This window comes from Lactuca sativa, chromosome 2 (genome assembly GCF_002870075.4).
Source record: "Lactuca sativa cultivar Salinas chromosome 2, Lsat_Salinas_v11, whole genome shotgun sequence".
NCBI classification, from domain to species: Eukaryota; Viridiplantae; Streptophyta; class Magnoliopsida; order Asterales; family Asteraceae; genus Lactuca; species Lactuca sativa.
Genome location: NC_056624.2, coordinates 90,013,207 through 90,039,095, shown reverse-complemented (window position 1 = coordinate 90,039,095; position 25,889 = coordinate 90,013,207).

The window sequence follows — 25,889 nt, the reverse complement described above, 5'->3', positions numbered from 1 at the left end:
TTGGGTTGTCTCCATAGATTAACAGGGTTTCGCTATTCGGTAGATTTTGGCAGACGACTTTGTCGAAGCATAGGATATCAGTGCGATGGAGACTCAACAAGTCCATGCCAACAATGACATCGAAACTTTTGATCGATACTGGTATGAGGTCGATTGAGAATGAATGATCAACTAGCGTGAGGGTACAACCTATGTAGATCTCGTTAGAACTCTCTGTCTTTCCGTTAGCCATTCCTACGACGAATGTTTCTTTTAGTTTTTGTGGGGATTGCTTAAGTAAGTGTTTAAAGGTTTGGTTTATGAAGCTTCTTTTTGCTCCACTATCGAATAAGATACAAGCATAAGAGTTGTTGAGAAGGAACGTACTCGTGACTACTGTGGGGTCCGCTACTGCTTCATTGTGGCCAATAGCGATTAGTCTTCCTATTCCTCCCGTATTCCAGGCCTTCAGACAGTTTTTCTTGAAATGACCTACCTCACCGCAGCCATAGCAGGCCTGGCTCACTCCTGAGCTGGGGACTTGAGAGATAGGTTTGGGTTCAAAACCGGGTTGTATGGCTCTTTCGGTCGCAGTTTGTCCAGTGCAATTCACGACAAGGGTCGTTATGATGGAAGGGGCACTTGGGGCACTTGGGTAAGTTTCCAACATAGGATTTGGCTGGCACAGGGGTAGCAGGAGTGGTGGCAACATGGACAGCCACCATCTGTTGGTTTTTGGAAGAGGATTCAGCTTTCTTGCCTTTCTTCTGATCCCAACGCTTCCTCTTGTTGTCGGTTGATTTGGGTGGTGCAGTGGTAATCACCGTGGTTGTTGATGGGGTGGAGGGAGTTTGATGATCAATCAACCTTTGGGCCAATTCCTTATCGCAGTCAAAGGTCGTAGGGCGTGATGCTAAAACATTCCCTCGATACGGGGGCACTAAACCCTAGACGTATCGTTCTATCTTCTTGCTTTCAGTAGGGATCATGTTAGGACACATAGCTACCAGGTTGCAAAACCTAGCAGTATAAGCTATTATGTCGGTCCCCTTCATCTTGAGGTTCCAAAGTTCTTCTTCGAGTTTTTGAACTTCGCACCTAGGGAAGTACTCCCTCATCAATATGTCCTTTAGTGTGTCCCAGCCCATGTCATTGGCCGTTACCAAGGAGAGTGATTTGACATGGCCATTCCACCATGTCAAGGCCCTTCCAGTGAAAGTGCCAGCAGCGAACTTTATTTTGCTTCCTTCGGGGCATGAGCAGATTTCGAAGACAACTTTAGTCCTTTCGATCCATTGGGACACAGCAAGGATTCCTCCGATTCCATTGAAAAATGTCGGTTTACAGTTCATGAGATCCTTATAAGTACACCCCTACGCACGTGAGGGAATTTCACCATGTCTGTAGTTGACGCCCATTCCAGCTCCACTGGCATCACCGGAAATCATTTGAGTCATAGCGGCTGTTACAACTGCAGTTACAGCTGTTTGAAACATCACAAGATTGAACTGTGGAGGAGGAGGTGGTGGAGGTGGAGTTTGAGTTGCAGACCTGCCTCTATTCGGACGCTTGCGGGGAGGCATCCTTTACTGGAAATTCATAAAGATGAAGATAATAGTAAGAATCGATTGTAAATAAGTTGCGAGAGTTTCACAGACCAAATTGACATAGCTCAATTATCAGGTAGAATCATAGCAACAGAGTAGGAAAACACAACTGCCAATATTATAGGTATTAATGATGTAATATGAGTTCGGCAAAAGTGACCTAACAGTAGGTCTTACATCAAACCATAAGGAAAATGTTGGCAGTCTAGGATCCTAGGTAAAGTACTTTCAAAGTTAGGAATGTTGACAGACAAGTGCTCTATCGAGCATAGAAAAGGAAAGGCTAGTCCTTAAACAAAAGAGTGAGATGATTTGACATCTTCTACTGGCGACAGGTACCCATTGGGTGAACCCTCAGATCAGCTAGTTGGCGTACAACTTCCTGAAAATGTCGTTCGTGAGCCCTCTGACGTGCTCGAAGTTCCCCTACTTCGGCTAGGGATGCCGCCAGTTGTTGCTGTAGAGCCTCATTGGTCCCCCTCGTCCTATCCATAGCTTCTTCCAGTTGGCGGATACAAACAGTGTTAAGGTTAGAGTTGGCATCAACTTCTACAACTCTGCCAATGGCTGCTTGACCTTGCTTGATGTTCCTGGCAATCCTACGGATCATGATGGGCAAGACTCGGTCCGTCGAACCTCCCTCTCTTATGTTGTAGAAGCTTCGGTCTCCATTGAAAGGTAAAGGTTTACCCTATTCATCTCTCCACCAGTTCAAGGTTATTGCCCCACATGGGAGTGGGACCTTGAAATGATGGGCGGGGGTTAGGGTTCGGAGCTACTGGAAGCAGGTTGCTGACTTCTGGTGTAACACCGAAATTTTCAACAAAAATTTCATTTAAAATCGCTTATCTCTTTATCACTTTTCATAAAAATCCCGTTTTTGTTTAATTTACAATACATGACTATTTTGTTCATTTAATTAATAAACCAGGATCCTCAAAACAAACGCTTCCTCCGGTGTGTACAATCAAGCCGGTGCCGTCCCGTGATCCTGAGAAAAACCTGAAACACATAACACAAACGCTGTAAGCACGGAGCTTAGTGAGTTCCCCAAAATACCACTCTATTAGCCACTCGGGGCTATAATCTTTGTTGACTCTCTGGTCCGTGTGTCTCAGTGGGACACTCCAGTCCCAACTCTTTGTGGGCCCTCTGGCCCTGACTCTATGGACCCAAAGGCCCTAACTCTGATAACTCTGAATCATGCATATCACATATGACAATAAATCTCAATACATAAATAGCATACAAATACACTGGCATGTAATTCTAAAAATACCACATATAACACATATTAACCACTCAAGCCTAGAACTCTGTGGGCCCTTGGGCCCTAACTCTGCGGACCCTCTGGTCCTAGCTCTGTGGACCTTCCGGTCCTAACTCTGATATACACATAGCATAAATCACATAGAAATAATGCAGTGCCACACTTCACATAGATAGCATAAAATATCTCTAACACATAACTGTATTACTACTCTAGGTAAAGTATAGTGAGAAGACTCACCTCTGGTAGCTCGGTAAATCTCTGACTCGGTAAACTTTCGTCTAGCCTCCACCTAATCACATGAAATAAGTACCTTATTTAATATAACTCTCCAAGGATAGACTATGTCCTCTTATGTCACTCTCAGATGGGTAAAAGACTATTTTACCCCTCTCATAGCTCAAAAGGCCCCACAATAGACCATACCCTAAAAGTCAACCAAAAGTCAACTTTCCGGGTTACGCTGAGCATACCAGATGTGTACGCTGAGCGTACCTAGCTGCCTCTCAGAATCGGGGAACGCTACCCAGTACGCGGCGCGTACTGGGATTACGCCCTGTAATCCCCTACTTCACCCTTTTAGCTCTTGAGGTCTTAAACACTTAAGACCCACACCCAACTTCTAGATCTGACCACTTCTAAGCCCCTTAATCCATAAAGTTGATGACTTGAAGCCTTTGCATGGCTGAATAAGTCAACAACTGCCATAATATTCCATTCTCTAACTCTAGAAAGCTTATTACTCAAGACCTCATATCAACAACCAAGATGGAAACTTTATGGATCTAAACCACTAATACCACTGAAAAGGGACATATCTCGGATCATGGAGCACCATACACTCATAAAGTCTCCAGCTTTGGGGTTTTTAGCCCTAGAAATGATTCAAGAAACAATAAACTAAAGGAGAGGAAAGTTTTGAACTTTATACCTCTAAGTGTAGCCCCTTTCTCTATAGATCTCAGATCCAAGCTTGCACTTCAAGGTTTAGCCTCCAAAAGCTCCTTTCCTTCTTCTTCACTAAGCCACCAATGGACAATTAGCTCCAACAACACTCACACACACACACCAAGAACGATGGGAGGCTTTCTCTTTGGGTTTCACTCACTAATATGGAGGCTGAGAAATGAGCCTTAGCACCCTTTAAATAGTGCACAAGCCAGATTAGGGTTTTGCACCTGGGCTGGGTACGCCCCGCGTAACTCTGGTTACACCCAACATACCTTGGCGACTCCGCGTCCAAATTAAGCGCATGAGTACGCCCAGCGTACTCATCTGCCACATTTTCCAATAAAGGACTAAACTTGACCACAAAAGAAAAGAAGGGGGGTTAAATAGCTGCACCTGAACCTTGGGATGTTACAATTCTCCCCCACTAGAACCAGACTTCGCCCTCGAATTCTCATACAGAAAACAACTTTGGATGTTGCTCCCGCATTTCTGACTCTGACTCCCAAGTCAGCTTGGACCCCCTTCGATGTGGTCACTAAACCAGAACCAAGAGCACCTCCTTGTTCCTCAGAACGTTGATCCTTCGATCCACAATCGCGATTGGCCTTTCAGTATAAATCAAGCTCGCATCCACCTGAATATCCTCTAGAGGCACCATTGCCGACTAGTCGGCTACACACTTTCTCAGCTGGGACACATGGAAGGTGTCGTGAATCTGGCTCAACTCCGCAGGCACCTCCTAACAATATGCTACCCTACCCACCCTCGCGATCCCTCTAAATGGACCAATATACCGGGGCCCTAGCTTGCCTCTCTTCCTGAACCAGGTCACTCCTTTCCAAGGAGATACCTTCAGGAGCACAAAATCTCTGACCAGAAACTCAAGCTCGGACCGACGCATATCCGCATAATTCCTCTGGCGACTCTGAGTGGTCAACTACCTCTGTCTGACCTACTGTATCTGCTCTGACGTTTGAAGCACTATCTCTGTACTACCCATCACACGTTGCCCTACCTCCTCCCAGCAAATGGGAGTCCGACACCTCCTCCCTTACAACAACTCAAAAGGTGGCATATCGATGCTCGAATGATGGTTGTTGGTATTTAAAACTCAACCTAGGGTAAATACGTGTCATAACTCCCTCCGAAATCTAATACACATACCCGAAGCACGTCCTCGGGCGTCAGAATCGTTCACTCGCTCTGGAGTGTCCTCAGACATCACCATGATCAGCTCTAGTTCCTTTCTCATATCCCTCTTCGATACTGAGCTCCAGTTCAGCTTTTGACTCCACAGCAGAACCTCCAAAGGTGACCCATATCATGATCCAAAATATCTCACTAACTTCCTCCCATGACCACTATCCCAACCCAGTGACACGCAAGTCATAAAATTCTCTTTTCCTTATGCGAAAAATACAATCCAACCGAGGATCAACTCAACTCTGACCTCTGGTGTCTGCTGCGCATATCCCTCGCGCATCTCGCCGAATCTCCCGACAGAGACAAAGACCCCAGTCTCGCCCCCTGGTTCAACCACCAGGCTCCAAAACTCAATATTAGGGCTACTCAAGCCCAAAACTCTTCCACATCATACATTGATCGGAGAACACCCATCACCACACTCTCTTGCCGTCTAGTGAGTACTATGGCTCCCCGCAACATCACAACTCCCTCTGACTAGTGAGTACTACGGCTCCCCGTAGTTTCACAACACCCTCTGACTAGTGAGTACTACGGCTCCCCGCAATATCATAACACCCTCTGACTAGTGAGTACTACGGCTCCCCGCAGTATCACAACACCATCTGACTAGTGAGTACTACGGCTTCGCATAGTATCACAACACCCTCTAACTAGTGAGTACTACGGCTCCCCGCAGTATCACAACACCCTCTACATCCACTAACTCATGCTCCGCAGACTATCATAGGTAGCTACCCATACTCGACCCGAATATGCACCACAGACTCTGGCGGCAATCGACATAACAGAATACCTACCTTTGCGGAGATCCACTTTCTTAAATAATTCCTCTTGATGCTAATATTCGAAGGGCTCCCACTAGAACCGTGGATACATGATGCACCACTAGTTGTCTCAAACTCAAGATTCTAAGTAACTCCGAAATCGAGACATTATACACGGGTACCACGGAACACCATTACAGAACATCACAATGTCCTGCCTCAACCACTGATCTTCTACCCCCAGCAGCATACAGATACAACAATACATTTCCTCTGATCCCCATAAATAATTCTCCATTTTACCGAATGCGCAACTTCAGTGTATCCAAACACTCAATTGGAATACAAAGAAAGCGCTAATGCTTCAGAACACGCTGACGATCCTCCGAAACCCTTTTCCTTTCCTTGATCACCAATGAACCTGATCCCATGAATTCGAGCCGCAGGTTTCTGTGTCTAACCCTTAACCACTCTTGCACAAATATTTGGTTCCCTAAAAAATACCCAGTTCTCCCCCACTAGGGTTCGAACCATCACCAATTGACGCATCAACACTCTACCCCACAGACGGTTTCCTCTAGAAACATCACACCTCCGCTCGGAAGGTGCCACACAATGCCCAATGATCTCCCCACGCAAAGATCAAGAAACCTCAAATACCCTAAATCTCTGAAGAAATCCGCAAGAACTTCTCATCCCGACGGCCTCTATCCATTCGAAGTCTCAAACCCTCCCGATACTGAACATTCCAACTGTTCAGTACTATCTTTGACTCTTAGACTTGAAACAATAAATCATCATACTCCTCATTTTCGACTTCTCAATCCCCGCTCCAACACGTGAATCATCACGAGAATAAGGACTCCACTTCCATGCTCAACACCCATCATAGACAGAAGAGCCACCGCTCTAATATACTCGACTGGATTACCCGCTGATACCGCTACCACACGCTCTACTATACTCAATGTAATGTGATCCTTGACCATCTCAGTCCCCACTGACTACTTGCCCATGGTAGTTTATTTCCTCGTGGCAGACACGCTGCCTGATACTCTGGTGGAAAAACATCGACATCAATGTCAACCCATAGGGTTTACTCCTAAACCCAAAACTAAAATCTCACGCCTCTCCTACTCCCATTGAAAATATAAATAACACCCAACAAGTCACAGAAGGTGACATCTCCTCCTTCGGATGTTTGTTCACTCAGTCCGCAATTCCTCATAAATTCCTTCTCCACCAATCCCTGAGTCTTGCGACTACATCTGAAATCTTACCAAGGTACTCTGAAATGCTCCTGAACTCCCTCTCAAGGGATGCCTCTTCGGACTTGATCATGGCCCTCAGGCCTAAAATCCCATCGCGTCCAATTTCCACCAATCAATCCTGATCGGATAACCAGAAATTCACAAGCATCATTTGCTAAGAACCATGGTATTCAGCCCCGGACGTCTCTTCTCAATCTGCCACAATGCATGGTACACGAACCATAACATCACTCCCCAATCTGCTCCGATGTACGGTACTCGAACCATAACATCACTCCTCAATCTGCTTCGATGTATGGTACCCGAACCATAACATCACTCCTCAATCTGCTCCAATGTATGGTACTCGAACCATAACGTCACTCCTTAATCTGCTCCGATGTATGGTACTTGAACCATAACATCACTCCTCAATCTGCTCCGATGTATGGTACTCGAACCATAACATCACTCCTCAATCTACTCCGATGTATGGTACTCGAACCATAACATCACTCCTCAATCTGCTCCGATCTATGGTACTCGAACCATAACATCACTCCTCAATCTACTCCGATGTATGGTACTCGAACCATAACATCACTATGGTACTCGAACCATAACATCACTCCTCAATCTGCTCAGATATATGGTACTCGAACCATAACATCACTCCTCAATCTGCTCCGATGTATGGTACTCGAACCATAACATCACTCCTCAATCTGCTCCGATGTATGGTACTCAAACCATAACATCACTCCTCAATCTGCTCCGATATATGGTACTCGAACCATAACATCACTCCTCAATCTGCTCCGATATATGGTACTCGAACCATAACATCACTCCTCAATCTACTACTTAGAACCTTCAGAATACCCCCTGTATCGATTATGGGTCCTCTGCTTTCGGTAGTATGGGCCCATACTACCTGCCACATCTACCCATACTTTCCACACGGACCAATCCAGAGCTCCTAAGTAGCTGCTCAACCTTTTTGTTTACTAATTCCGCCACGCGTGCTCGCTCCTCAGCGAAATGCTCTACTCTGCCAGCGTACTCATCTGGCTAAGGTCACTCCCTAGGCTCTTCCTTGGTCCTCCCACTTGTCCGCCATCAGCTGGTGAAGAGCTCCTAATGATCCCAGTCATCTACCTTCTGAATATCGTCATATTCATTTGGTAGTTGACTCCCATCATCAAGAGTTCCACAAAGCATGAAGCAAGCAGCATTCGGGCATCGAAGAATACATAGGCCTCACTATGGGTGATAACTCTGCTTGCTCTGCTCTCTCTCAGAAGTACCACTGAACTCTTCAACTCTACCCCTCGCGGGTTCTTAGTATTCTTTCAATAAGCACCACACTCTCATCTAGGCGTCTCTCCTAGATTACTCCTCTACTCAAATCCCCTAAAAGGATTTCCACTGAACATTCTCACTCACACACAAAAGCACATCACATATAACAGCAACTCCTAGGCTAAGGCATCACAAATCAGGCCACTCTAGTCCTAAGATATGAAGTACCTAGGCTGTCTCTAGCATGCATAATATCTCATAAAGTGCACCACAAATATCTCAAAACTCAAATGTAAGGGTATTTTGGGAAATCACCGTTCGGGCTCTGGCTGATTGTACACACTACTCTTTGTCGCTTTCTCTTTGAACTCTTATTCACTTTTAGAAACTCATTTTTTTGAAAAATTTTCGTACTCCCTCAGTTTGAGTCCATATTTACCAGAAGGAGCATCTGAATCCCTCAAACCAAGGCTCTAATACCAAATTGTAACGCCAAAATTTTCAAACAAAATTTTGATTTAAAATCGCTTATCTCTTGACCACTTTTCATAAAAATCCCGTTTTTGTTTAAGTTACAATACATGACTATTTTGTTCATTCAATTAATAAACCAGGATCCTCAAAATAAACGCTTCCTCCGGTGTGTACAATCGAGCCGGTGCCGTCCCGTGATCCTGAGAAAAACCTGAAACACATAACACAAACGCTGTAAGCACGGAGCTTAGTGAGTTTCCTAAAATAGCACTCTATTAGCCACTCGAGGCTATAATCTCTGTTGACTCTCTGGTCCGTGTGTCTTAGTGGGACCCTCCAGTCCCAACTCTCTGTGGGCCCTCTAGCCTTGACTTTATGGAACCAAAGGCCCTAACTCTGATAACTCTGAATCATGCATATCACATATCACAATAAATCTCAACACATAAATAGCATACAAATACACTGGCACGTAATTCTGAAAATACCACATATAGCACATATTAGCCACTCGAGGCTAGAACTCTGTGGGCCCTTGGGCCCTAACTCTGCGGACCGTCTGGTCCTAGCTCTGTGGACCTTCCGGTCCTAACTCTGATATACACACAGCATAAATCACATAGAAATAATGCAGTGCCACACTTCACATAGATAGCATAAAATATCTCTAACACATAACTGTATTACTACTCTAGGTAAAGTATAGTGAGAAGACTCACCTCCGGTAGCTTGGTAAATCTCTGACTCGGTAAACTCTGGTCTAGCCTCCGCCTAATCACATGAAATAAGTAGCTTATTTAATATAACTCTCCAAGGCTAGACTATGTCCTCTTATGTCACTCTTAGAAGGGTAAAAGACCATTGTACCCCTCTCATAGCTCAAAAGGCCCCACAATAGAAAATACCCTAAAAGTCAACCAAAAGTCAACTTTCCGGGTTACGCTGCGCGTACCAGATGTTGACACTGAGTGGACCCGGCTGCCTCTCAGAATCGGGGAACGCTACCCAGTACGCGGCGCGTACTGGGATTATGCTGGGCGTACTCCCCTGCTTCACCCTTTTAGCTCTTGTGGTGTTAAACGGTTAAGACCCATGCCCAACTTCTAGATCTGACCACTTCTAAGCCCCTTAATCCATAAAGTTGATGACTTTAAGCCTTTGCATGGCTGAATAAGTCACCAACTCCCATAATATTCCATTCTCTAACTCTAAAAAGCTTATTACTCAAGCATGACCTCATATCAACAACCAAGATGGAAACTTTATGGATCTAAGCCACTTATACCACTGGCAAGGGACATATCTCGGACCATGGAGCACCTTACACTCATAAAGTCTCCACCTTTGGGGTTTTTATCCCTAGAAATGATTCAAGCAAGAATAAACTAAAGGAAAGGAAAGTTTTGAACATTATACCTCTAAGTGTAGCCCCTTTCCTTCTTCTTCACTAAGCCACTAATGCACAATTAGCTCCAACAACACTCACACACACCAAGAACGATGGGAGACTTTCTCTTAGGGTTTCACTCACTGATATGGAGGCTGAGAAATGAGCCTTAGAACCCTTTAAATAGTGCACAACCCAGATTAGGGTTTTGCACCTAGGTCGGGAACGCCCGACGTAACTTTGGGTACGCCCAACGTACCTTGGCGACTCCGCATCCAAATTAAGTGCATGAGTACGCCCAGCGTACTCCCGAGTACGCCCAGCGTACTCCCGAGTACGCCCAACATACTCATCTGCTACATTTTTCAATAAAGGGCTAAACTTGACCACAAAAGAAAAGAAGGGGGGTTGAATAGCTACACCTGAACCTTGGGATGTTACATTTGGTTTGGAATCGAAGCGATCCAGGAAGCCTTCTACACGGTGTTCATCCAAAGGGGTCGGGTGATCATCTTCTGACTCTTCCTCGAGCCATCCTCCAATGCCTTGGTTTGGATTGTACGAGTCGCCGGGTTGGTGGAAGCCAACCATGTTATCTACGCAAGAATGGGGAAAGGAAGGTTAATAGATGCACTAATCTAGGATACTTATAAGATGATCGTTATTAGCCGACCCAATACTTGCATAGTGCATACCAATTACATGTAATCGAAGCAGGATAGACCTTCGAATAAGTGACCCTGACTCTAAATCCACAATCAAAGAAGAATAGGAAATGAAGCAAAGGTCACAGATTCTAAGTCTATAGCGCCTTAGTCACATGTAACTGTGGTGTATCCACGTAGAAACTATTGCCCTACTAATAACGACCCTTTTTGGTTATCACATATGTAGCTAATGGAATGCAGAATACTCCTTTAGTATTCTTGTTCTAACGTTCTTGTGGTAGTGTTGGTAAGTTTTTAGACTTGTTGCAACATCACAATCACTCTTAGACACATGCTAGTCACTTCTAGGAAAATGTAGTTGATCAGGCTACATCCACCCAGATGTGACTATATGTCTCTAAGCCTAATTGTGCTGCTCAACAATCTTAATAATTTTTTTATGTTCTAGTTAGATACTAACCCTTTGTATCTATGAATGTATATATATACTTAATTAAATATCATAGTATTTAAAGGTATATATTCTTGGTCAAAGTGTTTTAGTCCCGAAGTGTTTATAGTTTGTATATCTTTTATGGGTTGATATACTTGATTCACTATAAACAATGCTCTGATACCAATCTATCACACCCCAAAACCAAGAACGGCGGAGTTCGTTCTGGGGGGGAGGACGTCATGTACAGTGTCATAACAATGCATAATAGTAAAAACAAGCGACAACAACCATTGCGTTAATATAGTAATTGTAAATACAAGCGTGTTCTGTACAGTTTGATAGACACCAAAACTATAAACAAAAATAAAAGATGGGTCTTGTATGTGCTCCATCTTCTCAAAAGGCTGCATCAGTACATGTCTATTTTTGACCTGAGAATACAATTTATTTTGAAAACGAGTATCAGCATAAAGCTGGTGAGTTCATAAGAATTTAGTGTCGTTGCTTGTATAAAAGTGTTTACAATCATGTAGTATAAAAGTTGTGATTAATGTTTGAAAATAGTAAAATCCCTTGAAAATCCTATATTTTCCAGATTTGCATATTTGTAAGTTTGATCCTTTGAGTGTGTAAAATTTTTCCCATTGAGACTGTTAATCATGAAAATAAGATTATAGATTTCATTCATGTAAAGTAAATGAGGAAAAATAATATCTTATTTTAGCAGTTTTACTGCCGGCTAGATATAGTAGTGTTGCAAACTTCAGTTTAGTAATATATGTATATATATTCACTTCAGGAAGTTAGTTTAGCCTTTAATTCTTAGTGTGTTAATTTGGGTACGAATGTGATTTCTCATGTAACCAATCTTAGTGATAGTAGAGTGTCTGATGACCTTCCCGGTCATATGTAGTGTAGTGATGTTTTGTCACCCCTGGGCCTAGTCGGCTTGGACTGTAGTTAGCAGTTGGGATATAATAGTGTCCATCCTGTATAGATCTATACATGTAATGCTTGCTTTCCTTTCGGGAAGCTCTGGTTACACGGTGTTTGCACAGTAGGATGCCGTATAGAGGAATAGGGTGTCACATTCTGGATTATTGTATTCTCTTGTATTATAGTTTAATGAACTTTTTAGTATAGTGTATAGAGTATTCTCTTTAACATGTATTAACTCGTAATACTAGTAATTATAGTGAGCATCATAGTGATAGGGGAAATGAGCAGTAGTCTTAACTATACCTATTATAGTTAAATAGTGTGGGATTGTATGCCTTTGATTTACGAAGACATTGAAGTAATTTAAGACTTTCATATCTAACACAAATATATATGATATATAACTAAGAATTCAACGACAGTCGGACAGATAACAGTATACCGTAAGACCACAATCAAACAAGAACAGGAAGTAAGGCGAGCTATCAGTCCTAAGTCGTTCCAGTCTTACTTATATAAATATATTGGTGTAGATATATTTTAAAAGAAAATAGATTTGAAAATAATTTGAAAATAGTTTAATAACAATTTAATATAAAGTGCGTTTGATAGTTATTTAAAATAGTTTTGTTGACAAGAAGCTAAGAGTATAGAAATTCCTTTTTGGTTGCAAGTTATAAATCACATGTCATTGATACTATAACTTGTTGTATTCAACTTGCATTCCCCCCCCCCATAAAAGCATTTGAAAGGTTACTTAATGGGTATGAACTCACCTGCAGCGAGTGGAGTGGATGGAATGTCGACTTGGATGCTAGGTGTCAAGTGAAGACATGAACACACTCTAGGACCCTAGAAACATATGAAGACATATGTTTACATATAGGTAGTGACTAAACACTAATTAAACACGTATAGAAATTCACGTGTTAGGAGGCTATTGGGTTGTAAGGAAAGGGTTGTACGGCCTCAATGTGGAGTTTACTCCTCAAATACTCACCCTAGGTGAGTTTACAGTTGACAGACCAATTCCCCCATGAGTTTACGACTATAAACACATGGTAGGAGTGTATTTGAGTGCTTAAGGGTCCCTTACATCACTAGGAAGGGTTCTAAGGTTAAATCCATGGCTTGAGAAGTGGTTAGGGTTCAAAAGGGGCACTTCCTTGGAGTTTGCGGTCCTTGGACCACTCCTTGGGAGTTTACGGTCGTGAAACCTATGGTTTACGGCCGTAAACCCTTGGACACCCCCTTATCCTTCGTTTTTGTGGTCCTAAGCTCATTCATACAAGTTTCCAGTCCATTAAACATGCTAAGGAAGGAGTTAGGGACACCAAAACACCCTTTATGGTGTTTACGGTTTTGGTGTTTACGGTTCATGAATGTTTATGAACCGTAAACTCATGTTTACTCCCTTAAAGGCACGATTTTGGGTTTCTAACTTCATACATACAACTTTCTAAGCCATGGATAAGCATTAGAAAGGTTTTGGAGGGATTTTGGGGCTTCAAAACCCCTTTATAGGAGTTTACGGTTTTGGGAGGTGTTCCCAAACCGTAAACTTGAGTTTTTATGGTATTTTGGGTGGTTAAATCCCGAATTTGCATGAACACAAAGCGAAACAACTAGCTAGGAATGATTACTTATGGATTTGGAGCTTGAATGAAGTGTTTCTTGGCTAAACCCACTTGTAAAGAGAGAGAGTAGAAAGAGAAAGCTTCTAGGAGGGAGAAAAGTTTCAAGTGAAAGCCACTCATACCTTATATAGGGATTGGGTTGGCGGCCAGGTGGGGATCCACCCCATACTGATATTAAACGGAATTTAAAATTTTACCCGATTAAATGGTTGTGACCCGGCTTAGTCGTAAACCAAAATTTTCTCAAATACTTTTGAGGGTATTACACGTGGTTTTATTTACTTCGTATCGACACTAAAATAAAATAAAACATTAATTGATTTTCTAACCTAAATGTTAACAGAAATCTTGATAACAATAACAAAATAAAATATTCTATTAATGGAAATGGGTTACCACAACGGAACAAATTTCGGGTTGTCACACCAGCTTATGGGGTGAGTCTTCTCACTATACTTTACCTAGAGTGGTACTTATGTATGACCGGAGGGTCTTATGTGGTTACATTGAGTATTATGTTATCCTGCCTTAAGTTTTATTCTGTGCATTATGTCTTTGTGATTTATGCTATGCAGAGCTTTACAGACCTGACCAAAGTGTCCAACGAGCAGTGAGACCAGAGGGTCCTCACAGAGACCGGACCAGAGGGTCCAACGAGCCGTGGGACTGGAGGGTCCCACTGAGATACATTGACCGTAGGGACCTATTGACTATAGTCTTGATTGGCTGTGATGCTGTGTGTGGTATTTTGGGGAACTCACTAAGCTTCGTGGTTACCGTGTTATGTGATATGTGTTTCAGGTTTCTCTTAAGATCATGGGACGGAATCGGCTTGATTGTACACACCGGAGAAAGAGTTATGCTTTGAGGATCCTGGATTATTATATAAACAATTATGGAGTTGTGTTTTATAAATACAAGAGATTTTTGTAATATGTGAGAACTGCGAGACTTTAAATGAAAATTTTACGTGAAAATTTACGATGTTAGACATCACCCCATCCGATGGTTGACATCTAGCCCTACTACGCGCAACATAACCTCTTACGCCCTACGTATCGAAGAACGCCCAGCTTAACCGAAGATTCCGACCTATAAAAGGGGTGCGAGGGCTGCAATTTTCTTTACACCATAACCATTATGTCACTCTCTCTCTCTCTAACTTCTCGTTAAACCTCCCCCAACCTCTAGTACATCCCAAATGCTATGAGGCGAGTTTCAGAGCGCTAGAAGGCTCCGATAAAAAGAGCTTTTCGGCTTGGAAGTTCTTCCCCCGCAGAGCTCGGTTCCTAGGTGAAGCTCCCGGTAAGTAAGTTATGCTTAACCTACTTTAAGTATAGCTTATGTTTAAGTTTATTATCATTATTATGAACTTATAAACAATATATATATATATATATATATATATATATACATACATATATATATATAATATAATATACAACGTGTTATTATAAGATCTTTTAACTACTCGCGGTTCGGGCAATCTAGTTTGAAAGGCTGCATAGGGTTGTTAGATTTCAGAAGTGCTATAATGCCAAAATGGTCCTGCCCTTTGGTGTTTCATGTCTGGCCCATGTCTGTACATAGTGGTTGAAAATTATTGTTTAAAACTTATAAAATAAAAACGCTCATAAATAGTCGCGATAAATATTGGACTAAAATCTAGTGGTAATGATACTAGGTTTCGTTGAAGGAAAATAAATTATTAAGAAGCGAAGCGCTATCCGAGTTAGGAATCGTCACTTTAATAAGTTAGTTCATAGTTACTTTCATCTTACACATAGATATGAAGTATTTAATATAAATTACGTGCTATGTATGCATATTATTTGTGTTCCTGATATCTATGCTGGATGAACGATTTATACATGTTTTAAATTATTTAAACAGTATATGTATTTTATGTCTACTAATATGTTGGGTAGAACATGGGCAGATGAAATAGTTGATGTATGATGAAATAAAATGATGAGAGACCTTGATGTTTACAATAATCCAGTCATCTAGCGGAGTATGAATGATGATCACATACTATTCTAGACAGTCTAGTGGAACGCTAGTAGGCTCACAACCTGTTAGTGTTTGTGAACGATGTGTTCACCGGTGTACTCCATCCCCCTCATGGTTGCCTTACGAACATATGTTGCTAAGGAACCCCCTTAGCAGTTGTTTCCAACCTGATGAAAGTTCTTAGGTTAGGTCCCTTGAATCAGATGATTTAGGGACAAAAACTGAGGATAACGAGAATGGGTAATCAGGTTGATTGAATTGATGAAACTAACAAACTTATTTATTGTGGGTTGAAAACCCAATTTGCTAACCAGGCTCCCAAGCATGACCCACTTAGTTTCTTGTATTCCAGGTAGTGGTACAAGAGCATATATGTGATGATCAGATGAGAGTTTATGGATTATAGGCTAGTAGATATAAATACATGTTATAAGGCCTATGTTATTTCAGTTTATTCTTTTGATCTGTATTGACAATGACATACCAAGGTTTTAATATAATGAAATACATTATTTCGGAAATGATTTTGATAAAATCTTTATCATATTTTTGGAAAAAAAAATCCAAAACACTTAACTTAAAAAAAAAGTTACTCTGATTTTCAAATAAAGCATAAACAAACTGTTATTTTCTGGCCGTGAAATTGGGGATGTCGCAATATGACACTTTCAGAATCACAATATAAAGGAAGCTATTTTATGTTAACGTGATAGTCTCTACGCTGACATTGTATCCAAGTTATTGGTGAAGTATACAAGGCTGCTGCAATATATTCAACTTCAGCAGTTGATAAAAATACACATGTTTGTTTCTTTGATCGTCAGCTCACCAATTTTGCCTCCAAGATATACACTAGATGTATTTTTGCGGTTAAGACCACAACCTCCAAGATCAACATTATAATATGCATGAACAAAAAATCCAAAGTTGGATAGATACGATAATCCAAGAGAAGTAGTCTTACGAAGATATTTGAAAATATTATTTAAAGCCATCACGTGTGGTTCGAGTGGATACACTTGAAATCTTGCACAATAGCACACTACAAACATAATATCAGGATGACTAGATATGAGATACAATAAAGAGCTAATCATTTTCCTATATAGCGTAATATCTGATGCTGATTTATCAAGTGACGGAGTGACCTTCGTTCCAAACTGTTGGATAAGGTGTCTAAGTCCATAACTATTTCGGGTGTGTACTTGACCCGACCCGGCATGGTCCATTTGGGTTGCATGGCACCATGCAATTGGATAGACTAAATGAGAGAAATAACACTTGGAGATTAATAATATATTATAAGTTCTAATATATTAATAATATTATTTGATTAGTTTGATCAAAGAATTAATTTGGAATTAATTAAGTGATCAAAGGATAACTAATTAAATATATGGGTTGATTATGTAAATCATTCATATCTTGTATAGTGGGCTAAGAGGCTCCATGGATTATCAAGTTGGGTTCTACCTATAGGATGCTCCATGGGAGTTACAAACCCATGGGTCATGGAAGTGAAGAGTTATGACACATTAGGGTTTACATGGTGTAACCCTAGATGTGTCAACACTATATAAGAGTCCCATTCTCCACCAAAATCGGTTACACACATAAGAAATTAGAGGGCTTGGCCGATTTTAAGAAGTGTGTATTATCTCAAAAGTATTTCCAATAGCATTTGGTGTTGTGTGAAGCATTTGAGGCATCACACTTGGGGTGCTAGGCTCACAAGGTTTCAAGGAACATAAGCAACAACAAGGTAAGTTATTCTATCTTTTATTCAAGTTAAAATTGTTCCCCATGTATGCTAGATAGGAATATAACCTTGGATATTCAACTTTGCATGATAATTAGACAAACATAGATCCAAGGTTATTAGGGTTGCATGTACACTTAGGAAGTGTTAGAATGCTCAAAACCCATCAGTGGTATCAGAGCCTAGGCTTGTTTGTTTGTTATTTGTGCTTAAAAGTTGAAAAAAGTCGAAAAACTTGCTGTCTGCCTGATGAACTCGCCGAGTCCATGGGGAGACTCGCCGAGTTCACTTGTATCTTCAACCTACTCGCCCAGTAGGTTCATGCACTCGGCGAGTAGGAGCCACAGAGTGCAGATTGTCGACTTTAGTTGCTGGAAATGGACTAGAAACATTAGCCTAAACTGTTTTGGTACTTGAAAACTTGTTTTAGATGGTGTAATGTCTTTGCTAATCCATTTACAACAACTAGTTATCAAAATTACAAAGTTTTAAGTGTAGTTTTGATTCATGAAAGTGCTTATGTTCAAGTTCTTGATCTTATGATGTTTAGATGATCATAGGAATTATTTGTAACCTATGTGGTAGTTTAATTCTTGATCATAATGTGTTTTAATGGTATCCATAACTTGTCCTCAAGTTATGGAAAACCAAAAGTCACTTGAGTTAAAAACCATTAAAAGAACACAAGAGTTAGAAAAATGAAGAGTCTTCATTTTATTACTCTATTAAACTCATAAGTTACAAGAAATGAAAAGTTTTGAAAGTTTACAAAACTTGCCCTCAAGTTTTGGAACAAGTAAAGTCAAGTTAAAACTTTAGTTCCAACCCTTAGAATTTTAAAAGTTAAAATTCAACCCTTATACTTATATTATTATGATTTAATAATTATATATTTATGTATAAGAACAAAGTCGTCTTACCGCTAGTACGCCCCATTCACGAAACCGGTCTATAAGGTGGGTATAAGGCTGTTGCCTATAAAATGGCAACTTAATGGGTGTCCACTCTCACCCACCGCTTGCTTGATCGGTGGAGGGTCGTTAGCCGAACGGGTAAGACAAGGACTTATAAATTCTCATTAAAAGTATGATGAATATTATAAAGTAACTAAATGTTTTATTAAATTCCCAATCTTAGTTACTTTAGGAAAAATGTGAAGAAGGTGCTAATCCATGAAATTACACTTTACACTTTGTTTAAGTCGTTGGTGGAGCGTGTGTGGTTAACAGGCACACTAACTTGGACATAACAAGGTAGGTAAAGGGTGACTTAAGGTTTATTATAGTATCGATGGAGCGTGTCTGGTTTACCGGCACATCGATTGAGTGATAAACTTTAAGGGTACCAAGTGATTTGCATGGTTACTTCACACCTCGTTTTGTGATCCTCGGTATCCCAGTCACAAAACTTGGAGGGCACACTCGAGATTGAAACATGCCTTTGAAAAGTTCATTGAATCTCAAAGAATCTAGGAATTTCTAAGAACCAATCAAAAACCTAATATTTAATATTTCGTTTTTCGTGGTGGAAATTGGTGAATCGTCATTCACCTACCTTTCAAATATGTTATAGCTTGGATTACGGTATACCTCTTCCAAGTTATAATATATTGTTTTTGGATCCTAGCCTTAATATTACATTTGGGTGTTTTATTAAGGACTCTCCTAATATCTAAACTAATCTTGTCCATTTCTTTCAGATATCTTCAAACAATGTTGCTTCTGGCTCTAACCCTAATAGCTCCTTTACCCTTATGAACTTGTGTGGGAAAGTTACTTTTGATGGGTCCAACTTCAATGAGTGGATCAAAAACATTAGGATGATTACCCGCTACGAGGACAAAGAATATGTCCTTGACAAGGAGCTTAAGGAGATTGATGAGACCACTGCAACTCCCCAGGAGATCGCTGACTTTCAGGCACATGAAAGGGATGCTACGAAAGTGGCATGCATCATGATGGCCACGATGACAGCGGAACTCCAAAAGTCTTATGAGGATTTCTACCCTTATGAAATGCACCAAGATTTGATGGAAAGATACCATCAAGGTGCACGACAAGAGAGGTATGAAATCATCTGCTCCATGATAACAACCATGATAAAGAACGGGGAATCCGTCACGAGCCACATGCAGAAAATGCAAAGGTATGTGAATCGTTTGCTGAAGCTTAATGTGAACTTCCCTGAGGAGCTTGCAATAGATATCATTTTGCACTCCTTACCATCGTGCTATGATCAATTCCGCATGACATATCACATGAATAAGGAAGAGGTCACACTCAGCAAACTTCAGGGACTTCTCAAGACCGTAGAAACAGGTCTTAAGAGGAAGTCGGTTGTTAACACTCCAACTCAAAACTCTACTCCGGTTTTGGCAATCGGGAAAAGTCGAGGGAAGAAAAGAAAGAGCTCTTCGAAGGGTACCAAGGCTCGGACCCTTGATGGCTCTTCTTCAAGTGGAACCAAGAAAGGTTTCATCACTCCTTCTTCTGACCCAAAAGAGGCTGAATGCTTCTATTGCCATGAAAAATCACATTGGAAGCGGAACTGCCCAAAATACCAGCAAGATGTGAAGGATGGGAAAGTTAAACCCAACCATGCAGGTATTTACACTATCATTTCTAATAACTCACCCCATTCTAAATCTTGGGTCCTTGATACCGGTTGTGGTATTCATATTTGTTGTGACTTGCAGGGACTAAGAAGAAGTGAGAATGTGGAGCAAGGAAGAATAAACTTAGTCATGGGGAATAGGAAAGCTTTACCTGTTACCAAGATTGGAGTTTATACTTTATCGCTAAGTAGTGGGTTTAATTTAGATTTGAATAAATGTTGTTATTCGCCAGGAATGGCAAGAAATATTATTTCCTTTCATGCTTTGTACAAAAAAGGGTTTACCTTTTCGTTTAATAATGAAGTTGGTTCGATTGATGCCTTCTTTAATAATGTTCTTTATTTTAAAGCATTACCTTGTGATGGTGTGTATGAAGCTGTATCTGTTATAGATAACTTAGGAAATAATGTTTTGTGTATTGATTCTATTAATAATAATAACTTGGATAAAGCATCATTATGGCATTGTCGTCTTGGACATATAAGCAAGAAACGCATAGGCCAACTCCAAAAGGATGGAGTCTTGGAGTCATTTGACCTAAAGTCAGATGATAGTTGCGAATCATGCTTACTTGGAAAAATGACAAAGTCACCCTTCACAGGTTCTTATGAGAGGGGTGAAGGTTTGTTGGACCTTGTACACACGGATGTGTGTGGACCATTCAAACATGCCACAAGGGATGCTAATCGTTGTTATTTGACTTTTACCGATGATTATAGTAGATATGGATATGTCTACTTGATCAAGCATAAGTCAGAGACTTTCGAAAGGTTTAAGGAATTTAAACAGGAAGTCGAGAATCAATTGGGCAGGAACATTAAGATGCTTCGATCCAATCGTGGTGGTGAGTATCTTAGTTCAGAGTTCCTTGACTATCTAAGGGAATGTGGGACAGTCTCACAATTGATACCTCCCAGGACACCACAGTTGAATGGTGTGGCTGAGAGGCGTAATCGAACCTTGTTAGATATGGTTCGTTCCATGATGAGTCGAGCTTCGCTACCAATCTCATTCTGGGGGTATGCCTTAGAGACTGCCGCCCATATCCTTAATCTAGTCCCTACAAAGAAAGTTGCCAAAACTCCTCACGAGATGTGGACTGGTAAAGTACCCAAACTAGACCACATCAAGATTTGGGGTTGTGAGGCTTTCGTGAGACGCGAGACTCATGATAAGCTCGAACCCCGAAGCGAGAGGTGTATTTTCATCGGCTAGCCACAACAATCCTTTGGTTACCTCTTCTACAGACCTAGTGAAAATGTGGTCTTTGTAGCTAGGAGGGCTTTCTTTAGAGAGAGAGAGTTCATAAGCCAAGGAAAAAGTGGGAGGCAAGTTGATCTTGAAGAAATTCAAGAGTCAAGTGGTGAAGGAACTTCAAACCTTAGCACTCAACTTGAGGAGGAAACTCCTGTTGAGCCAATTGACAAGTCTGTACCTCAGAGGCGTTCCACAAGGGTTAGGAATACTCCTGAGCGTTACTATGGATTCCATATTACTACAGAAGGAGATACACTTATCAGTGATCAGACACTGATAGGTCTGGATGAACCTAACAGTTACGCGGAAGCCATGGCAGGCCCTGAGTCAGCCAAGTGGAAAGAGGCAATGGACAACGAAATACAGTCCATGTATGACAATCAAGTTTGGAACTTGGTTGAGAATGTACCAGGTCGTAAGACAGTGGGGTGCAAATGGGTCTTCAAGAAGAAGACTGACATGGATGGTAATGTACACACATATAAGGCTAGACTGGTTGCAAAGGGTTTCTCTCAAATTCCTGGAGTGGACTATGATGAGACCTTTTCTCCAGTAGCCAAGATTAAGTCTATTCGGGTTCTGTTGGCCATAGCTGCATTTCATGACTATGAAATATGGAAAATGGATGTCAAAACCGCTTTCCTTAATGGAAAATTGGCTGAAGATGTTTACATGAGTCAGCCAGAGGGTTTTGTCAGCAACGAGTACCCTAACAGAGTGCGTAAGCTTGAGAAATCCATTTATGGATTGAAGCAAGCACCTCGCAGATGGAATCTTTGCTTTGATGAAAAGGTCAAGGAATTTGGCTTTTCTAGGAGTGAAGATGAGTCTTGCGTGTATGTCAAGGCTAGTGGGAGTATAGTTAGCTTTTTGGTGTTGTATGTGGATGACATACTACTCATAGGAAATGACATCCCAACTCTACAACAAGTTAAGTCCTGGCTTGGGAAGTGTTTCTCTATGAAGGACCTAGGAGAAGCTACCTATATTCTAGGGATAAGAATCTCGAGAGATCGGAGTAAAAGACTAATTGGACTTAGTCAGAGTACCTACTTGGATAAGGTCCTGAAGAGATTCAGCATGCAGGATTCCAAGAAAGGAGAGTTACCCATCCAGAGTAACATCAGATTGAGTAAGACACAAAGCCCTAGCACTGAGGCTGAGATAGCAGAAATGAGTCGAATACCTTATGCTTCGGCTGTAGGATCGATCATGTATGCTATGACGTGTACTCGACGTGATGTAGCCTTTGCCCTGAGCATGGTTAGCAGGTATCAGGCGAACCCTGGCAAGGCACACTGGACTGCGATAAAGAATATCCTCAAGTACCTACGGAGGACTAAGGACTGGGTCCTTACCCTCGGTGGGAGTGATGACTTGAGAGTTGTAGGGTATAGTGATGCTAGCTTCCAGACTGATAGGGATAATTTCCGCTCTCAGTCGGGCTGGGTCTTTACCCTAAATGGAGGAGCAATTTCTTGGAAGAGTTCCAAGCAAGAGACAGTGGCTGATTCAACTTGTGAATCAGAGTATATTGCAGCTAGCGAGGCGGCAAAGGAGGCGATATGGCTGAAGAACTTCATTGGAGACCTTGGAGTTGTACCAGCTATTAAAGAGCCAATGGAGATTTTCTGTGATAGTGAAAGTGCTGTTGCCTTAGCCAAGGAACCAAGGGATCACGGGAGATCCATACACATCGACAAAAAATACCATTTTATCAGACATCGAATAGAACAAGGACTCCTCGTGGCAAAGAGAGTATCATCAGATGAGAATCCAGCAGATCCCCTCACGAAGGGACTGACTCGGGTTAAGCATCTCCAGCATGCTCGGAGCATAGGGCTGAAGGATGATATTAGATTTAGTAGTTAGATAACCCAGAAATTTGTAAAGTGTAATTGACATTAGTTGATGAATAAAAGGTGTTTTATTTATGAGTAAAGTGTTGCTATCTCTTGTCGATCGTTTACTATATTTCTTTTGCATGTTTTGACTTCCAGAATAATTTTGTTTAGTATAACATATTATTCAAACCTCCACAGTCGGTCATATGTCGGAAGTAGGTATGAATCAAGACTGTCATGATTGGTTGCAGAGGTCTAAGGTGTTGGACAAGGCTACAACAATCATGAGTGCTCATAAGGTCTGAGCATTGGACTCAACCCACGCTCACTAGAATCACTTCATGGAATTCTATCTCGAGTGATCGTGAGACGGTAATATCATATAAGTATTCAAACCTAGAGATATGATTTGTTACTTACAAGTTGGTTATGCATTGATTGTACGAAAACGCATTGGTAACTCGATGTTATAAAACGTGCTTTTGTGTGTAATTCAATGAGTGGTAGAACAAACATATGAGTCGAAGTTTATCTGTTCCTTCTTGGATTAGAAGGTGATATCTGGGCCCCTCGATGATTTTGTTTTGACCTATGTACCGGGCCCGGTCAGAACTAAGTTGATGTGTTCAATTAAGTTCTTTGTCAAACAAATCGGAAATCGAGAAACAAACTGCTGGACAATAAGTAAGACATTGTTCCATGTATTTGTCTGGCTGATATCTAGAACGGAGGATTATATGATCCCTTATCTTAAATGGCGTACCATCATCTTCTCAGTTCCGAGAGACCTTGAAAGAGCTACGATTGCCGGTCGGTTCCTGAAGTAATGGAGTTATAGTTATTAGACTTATCCAAGTGGGAGACTGTTGGATAAGGTGTCTAACTCCATAACTATTTCGGGTGTGTACTTGACCCGACCCAGCATGGTCCATTTGGGTTGCATCGCACCATGCAATTGGATAGACTAAATGAGAGAAATAACACTTGGAGATTATTAATATATTATAAGTTCTAATATATTAATAATATTATTTGATTAGTTTGATCAAAGAATTAATTTGGAATTAATTAAGTGATCAAAGAATAACTAATTAAATATATGGGTTGATTATGTAAATCATTCATATCTTGTATAGTGGGCTAAGAGGCTCCATGGATTATCAAGTTGGGTTCTACCCATAGGATGCTCCATGGGAGTTACAAACCCATGGGTCATGGAAATGAAGAGTCATGACACATTAGGGTTTACATGGTGTAACCCTAGATGTGTCAACACTATATAAGAGTCCCATTCTCCACCAAAATCGGTTACACACATAAGAAACTAGAGGGCTTGGACGATTTTAAGAAGTGTGTATTATCTCAAAAGTCTTTCCAAGAGCATTTGGTGTTGTGTGAAGCATTTGAGGCATCACACTTGGGGTGCTAGGCTCACAAGGTTTCAAGGAACATAACCAACAACAAGGTAAGTTATTCTATCTTTCATTCAAGTTAAAATTGTTCCCCATGTATGCTAGATAGGAATATAACCTTGGATATTCAACTTTGCATGATAATTAGACAAACATAGATCCAAGGTTATTAGGGTTGCATGTACACTTAGGAAGTGTTAGAATGCTCAAAACCCATCACAAACATCATCAGAACTTTAGCCTTTAAGACACCATTCATGCTAACTTAGCAGGTAAAGTCCTTGTGAAAGCTTCTTGATTGATAAATATGCCCTCCGAACTTTGTCTAATACTTAAACCAAGGAAAAAGTTAATTGGACCCATATCACTCATTTCAAATTTAGTTTCCATCAATTTGCGAAATTCATCATTCAATTCAGAATAGGTTAAACGTCATGATTTACTAAAAGGTAGTAAATATTGTTACACTTACAATTTTAAGTGTAATTCTGAAACATTGGAAACGTTTCAGTGTGTGGCAGAACGGATGAGGAGAATAAATTAGGCAGAAAGATAAAAGTTACTAAAATCTGAAAAGATAGGAGAGTACTTTAGTATCTTGTTTTATGATCATCTTAATGATTATGAAACCATATCACAATTCATCATCTAAGCACCCCCAAACCGGAACGACGGAAACGTTCGGGGGCGGAGGACTTCATGCTTAGTATCACAACACATGCAGCATAGTAATCAAAGTAACAAACAACAATTGCATTAATATGAAAGTGCTTACAAAGTATGTGGTTCACATAAGATTGACTCCCAAAAGTAAATAACAAAACAAGACATGAAACTACTATACTTCATCTTCTGAATACCATTGCACGTACTTGTCTACTACTTTCCTGAGAATACAAGTTATTTTGAAAGAGTAGATCAACATTTAAGCTGGTGAGTTCATAAGTATTTAAGTGATGAAAAGTAAGTTGCAAGATCTTTTGGAAAATTTTGCCTGTTCCACTAGAAAATCCTATATTTTCTGATGTGATGAATGAAAGTAAAAATGACTCTATAATTCCTTCTATGAGAACTAAGTGGATACAAGTTGTATACAATTTAGAGTGAACATACAATTGAT